Raw genomic sequence first — 5,826 nt, 5'->3', positions numbered from 1 at the left:
CCTGGTCTGGCAGGAGGACGTCTTACCCTACGCTGACTATGTAGTTCTGTAACTCAGGGATTACTACTAAGGGTCAAATCCTATACTGGCAGGAATGCCCCCATCCCCGAGTTCGCTTAGTGTTGAATCTTACTCCCAACTAAATTGACACTAATCGCTAAATTGTACTAAGCTTGACTGAACTCACACTGATTCTATTAACTGACTGAATTTAACTATTCGGGATACTACGGGGTCATTCTAGTACGTCTGGAAACTAAGTAAACAACTGATTTTGAGTATACAATATCCCCAGAACTCGATAGCATAATTAAAGAAACCATATTATGAGTTTAAAGCATTACAATTAGGATGTCATGCTCAAATCATTCACATAGGCATTTTGTCAAACAATTGGGGAGCATGGTTCTTGAACATGAGAAAAATAACACGAGATTATCGTGATTACAACATTCAATTCACAATTCATGGGTTATGACATGAGGAGTACATAAATCAACACACATACTAGTTTATTTACTTGAAATTCATAATCTTCTTGGTTTAAAACCCATAAAATCAACACATGCATGAACACAATTCAATTTAAGAATATAAATCATAATTTAAATCTTGCAAAGGGGTTCTTGAACTCCAAAGGTGGAAGAAAACCCAAGGATGAACACTAAAAATACCTGAGTAGTTGAATTTTTGAAGTTTTTTTTTGGAAATATTTTTGGGAATTGATCTTGAATCGTGAAGGCTAGGATTTTCTATTTGAGAGAGAATGCTCTTGATTTGAGAGGAATTGAATAAAATAATGACTAAGAACGCTTTTAAGGCATTAATTTTGTGTTTTGAACTGATTATGGTCATGAAAACAAGATCCGACTGCCCCTGAAATAATTAAAAAATTTTGTCACTGAAATTTCTTTTTTGGGCTTTACCGCGACGCGGTGCTATCGAGGTAAGCCACTGGAACTTTGCTGAAACTGCATTCCATGGACAAGTGCAAAAATTACTTGGATGTGACACGGTGAAATCCTGTTGCTTCACTAGAAATTGACGAGTGCAAACTGACACTCTGGTGCGACATGATGCGTATCGTGTTGGCACATTGGAAAAGAACGAACGCCATTTTTTGGTTCACCGCGACGCGGTGCTGCTCGTATTGAGCTACTGCTTTCACTAAAAGTCCCATAACTTCTCACCCGAGTATCGGCTTTAGGGGAAATTGATATCGTTGCAAAGCTAATTCAATTTCCTATCACTTGGTGGCTTTTGACATGGAAAATTCTAAGTAGAGAAAAAGATATGCTCTTTTGAATTTGACTAAAGCAAAATTTTATCAAAATTTCAATCGATAAGGATTCTTTTGATTTGTCTAATAGCTGGGAGTTATTTTAGGCCTTAATATACCTTAAACTAACTCATAAGACTAGTAAGGGTCTATAAGGTACCATGCATAAGATTGGAACAAGATTCTAACATTGGTTTGGATTTTTGGGGTATTACAATATCTCCCCCTTGGGAACATTCATCCTTGAATGAGACTGATTAAGCTGAAAACACTGAGTAACTGAGATTACATGCTGAATATACGTGATGAAAAACATGATTACACGACTAAGTCTGAAATATAATTCATGACTGAACTGGTTCTGTGAATGCATGACTGACATGAGAATGATGTGCAGCTGAAACTGAGCATGGAGAAGAGAAATTCTAAGAAGATTGTTACCTTAAGTGGAGAATACTAAAGAATCTGAGATCATTTAATGAGCACGCATGAATTGGAACATGAGAGCATAACTGGGTATGAAACATGATACATGAACTGGATATCATGAACCAAACTAATTTCTTGAACACATGCAATGACATGAGAATAGTTGTAAGGCTGAGATAGGCACAAGAGAGTCAACTTATGGGTAACCATTATCTCCGGATGGATTTGGTTTCGTGGAGAATAAAATGAGAGATTTAGTATATGAATAAGATCGGGGGTATTACATCTCCCCCTTGGGATAGTTCGTTCCCCGAATGATACTAACTTGATTGAAATACTAGAAAAACTAAGATGATGCACGAAAAACTGATGGACTGATTCATGACTGAATATCTGGGATCTGAAATATGATGCATGAACTAAACTAGATTCACAATTTACAGGGATGCAAACAAACTATTTCTTGAATGTTATATATTCATGAAACTTTAGATAGTGATACTAGATTGGAAGACGGAAAAACTAAAGAAACTTATCCGTCTAACGGATAATCTGAATTACTGGCTATATAGACTAACTCATATGGAAAGCTTATGTCTAACTAGAGTATTTCTTCGACGCTCATTCTAAGAAGTCCTAATGACTTCAGGGAGCAAAAAAATCTTGGGCATGGTCTGAATAAGACATTTGGATAAGAAATCACAACAAGGCTAAAACTATGTAATATGAAACACAGGCCTACGAAACATCAACTAGGATAGAACTACTGGGCCTTATGCACTGCAACTACTATCTTTCAAGCTTAGACATACTCCTCAAATACTCTCTCTACTATACTTTCCACCTTAATACTGCACTTCACCTGAGACTACCAAAAATATTCACATAGACACTAATAATTCTATTTACTAAAGTCTGAGCTAGACTGAATTCTCCCACTATGTACAAGCCTATCGGAATCTACGAAATGCACATATAACACTGTAATACTAGTCTAAATCATGAATTCAACACACCCTGTATATTCATAACTTTTCATCTCATGAATAATTCTGATTTCCCCTCCAACAACTATATACAACCTCTTACTAGACATTCACCAACGCGTGATGAATTTATCTACTTACACACCAACATGATATTCAAGACTATCTTCATAACTACAGCCTACTATAAAACAATCATGCAACACTCTTTCCTTAACATGAAATATTAAATCTCTCCCATTTAAGCAATTTCTCATCACTACATCATTTCATAAGGAGAGGTCACTGAAAGGCTAAAACATGAGGACCTAAAGCATGGATGAATACTATATTGTACTTGACACTTAACTTAGGCCTAATGAATGGAATATCAACATCATGGATTCATCAAGAGGTCTAAACCAAGGATATACATGACATAATCAGGATTTCGCTGATCTTTAAGAGTGTAGCATGAGTCATGGGAACTGAGCATACTATAAAACATGAATACATGAGTCATAAGCTGCATAACCTGAGTTTGGAGTTTTTTGAATCTGCGGAACATGATTCGTACTGCTGAGCAAACTGGAACTCCTTATACTAGGAACTGGGAACACATGATTTTTTGATAAGATTCATGAATATGAGCTATGATCATAGAGCTAATATGTAAGGCATGAGTAGATAGAATAATAATTAAAGTACAAATACTGAAATAAGCATGGGTCGGGCATTTCCTTCCCTAGTATTGTTCTACAACACACTAGCATCACTACTAGAATCTGAGAGCCTAACATGGTCACTTGCTATGCCATCTCCCCCTTAGCTTAAAGCCACCATTCTAAGTATGTGAACCATTCAACAAACTCTAAACTGAACTGAAACCACTTTACTCTAGAGTTTGAGATATGACAATGCTCATACACACTAAACTCACCTTGAAAGACTACACCTAAAAGTGTAAAACCCCACTACTGATACTTCCTTTTGAGATAGAACTATTAACTTTCTATAGCTCCAAGTATATCATGTAACAAATTAAGAACTGACTAACTTAGAATCCTCAACTCTTCGTTCTATTAGTTCAATCTTCAAAGGTTCAAATTTTGATGCTAACACTTGACATGGATATCCCCAAGCCTTCAATGAACCATACTACTTTCATCATAGCCTACAATTTTAAATTTTCTAAACTTATATTTTTCCCACACAATGAGAATTACCACTACACCAACATCAACAACATATAATTTTGTGTCACTAAACTTGAATTCTTGTATAAGTTATTTCAAACCTACTATTTCACCTTTCATACAATTAGTCCCCATGGAATACAAAATCTTCTTAAACCCAGATAACTCTATCCCACTCTACTACTGCTGCTAAACTTCTGTTTTTATGCTTTTAATTCTAGATCATATGCATTCATAGGATTTTGAAAAGGAATCTGAAATCATGTCTAACTCCTTAGCACTGAGGTACTACCCCCTTATTCACTGACTGGTTCATTGAGAAGCTGAAACTGAACTACTCTATTTATAAAATCAACTAAAGTGATTTACTGGGATACTGTAACCAGGTAATTTTTGTATACCTGTCTGGCTAGAATAGATTTACCCACCGGGGGCATACACTGAGGAGGGCTCTACTAATGTTTTGGGACTGACACTGAACTTGACCACTATATAAGGGTTACAAAACAAAGAGAAGTTCCAGGTTCTAACAAGGCATAAATATGTAAATAAAAGGCCAATAATGTACCCGCAACCATATTAGGAGAACTTTCCTGATCGTGTTGGGACTGAAGTGCATAAAACTTGTTCTGGCGCTGGCCACTGGTTACGTTGGAAACGATACCCTGCTGAGTTGGGTGACCGAATAAAATTGGATGATGGATGAACCGGCCCTGCTGACCATTTTTTAGGCAATCTCTGACTTTGTGGCCTGGCTTGCCATACCCAAAATACTCATCACTGTCGGCTCTACACATACCCTTATGATTCTTACGATATTCTCCACAGAGTCGATTAGTATGAACACTCTTTCCACTACCTTATGACTTAGAGCCTGGTGCTCTATCTCGACTACCATTCTTAATATTAGGGATTGGCGCATTGGTTGAAAGTGGATCTAGGGCTGAGAATTTCTGACGGAATTGGGAGCGGTTACTATCCCTTAACGTCAACTTAAATCTACTTGTTCTCGCCCTCTTATTCTTTCTTTCTTTCTTTCTTCCTACGTTCCCCCATCTCACTCAGTTGGGCATGAATTAAAAGCCTAGATAGGACAACAACCTGCAGATTGTCCAGAGTAACTACTGAATAAGCTAATATAGTAAAAGAAGCTCTAAACTCTGCATAAGAAATATGCTCACTCCGAGAATCTTCCTGAACGGATGGAGGTGCTAGCTGGTTTATATTTCTTATTCCGTTTGTCTTTCTAGAAGACATGTTTTATAAATGAAAGTGAGAATAAATTAGACAGAGAGTTTAACTTGAGCTCATACTCACTCATACGATATAAACACTGAAAAAAGGGAAACTTTTCTTAAAACACCTCATAGCCCCTTGCCCATAAGTCTAGCGCACTACACACCCATGCATAAGACTCTACTTGACGCTGCTTTCAGACTTTCTAGGACATTTTAGAACCTTAGGATCTGATACCAAATTTGTAACACCCCGAGACTACACTCTGGGCATCACACGGTGCTTATGACCCTGAAGGACCACAAGCTAACCCATGACAGGTACCTACTATGAGCACTGAATAGTATTCATAAATCATATGCCAAAGTAAAACTGATAATTCCATAAGGTTCAAAATACTGAATCAAAAATGAATACATCTATAGAATAACTACTAACTGATGACGTCTAAAAAGCCTCTAAACATCTGAAATAAAAGAGTTGATGGGATAAGCCCCAACTAACTCACAACTACTGTCTAAAATAACTGAAATATTGAAATAATGTAATGGCTAAATAAATATTGCATCCACGGTGGATGAGGACTCACTACTGTAGCTGTGACTGATAGACTGAACTGGCTAAATATGGTCAGGAACCCGAGCGTCCGAACCTATGATATGAGATATCATAGCACAAAGAGAGTATGCATTAGTACTATGAATATAATGGTATGCTAGGT

This window comes from Capsicum annuum, chromosome 2 (genome assembly GCF_002878395.1).
Source record: "Capsicum annuum cultivar UCD-10X-F1 chromosome 2, UCD10Xv1.1, whole genome shotgun sequence".
NCBI lineage: Eukaryota > Viridiplantae > Streptophyta > Magnoliopsida > Solanales > Solanaceae > Capsicum > Capsicum annuum.
The sequence above is the reverse complement of the archived record's forward strand: the minus strand, read 5'-3'. Positions refer to the sequence as shown.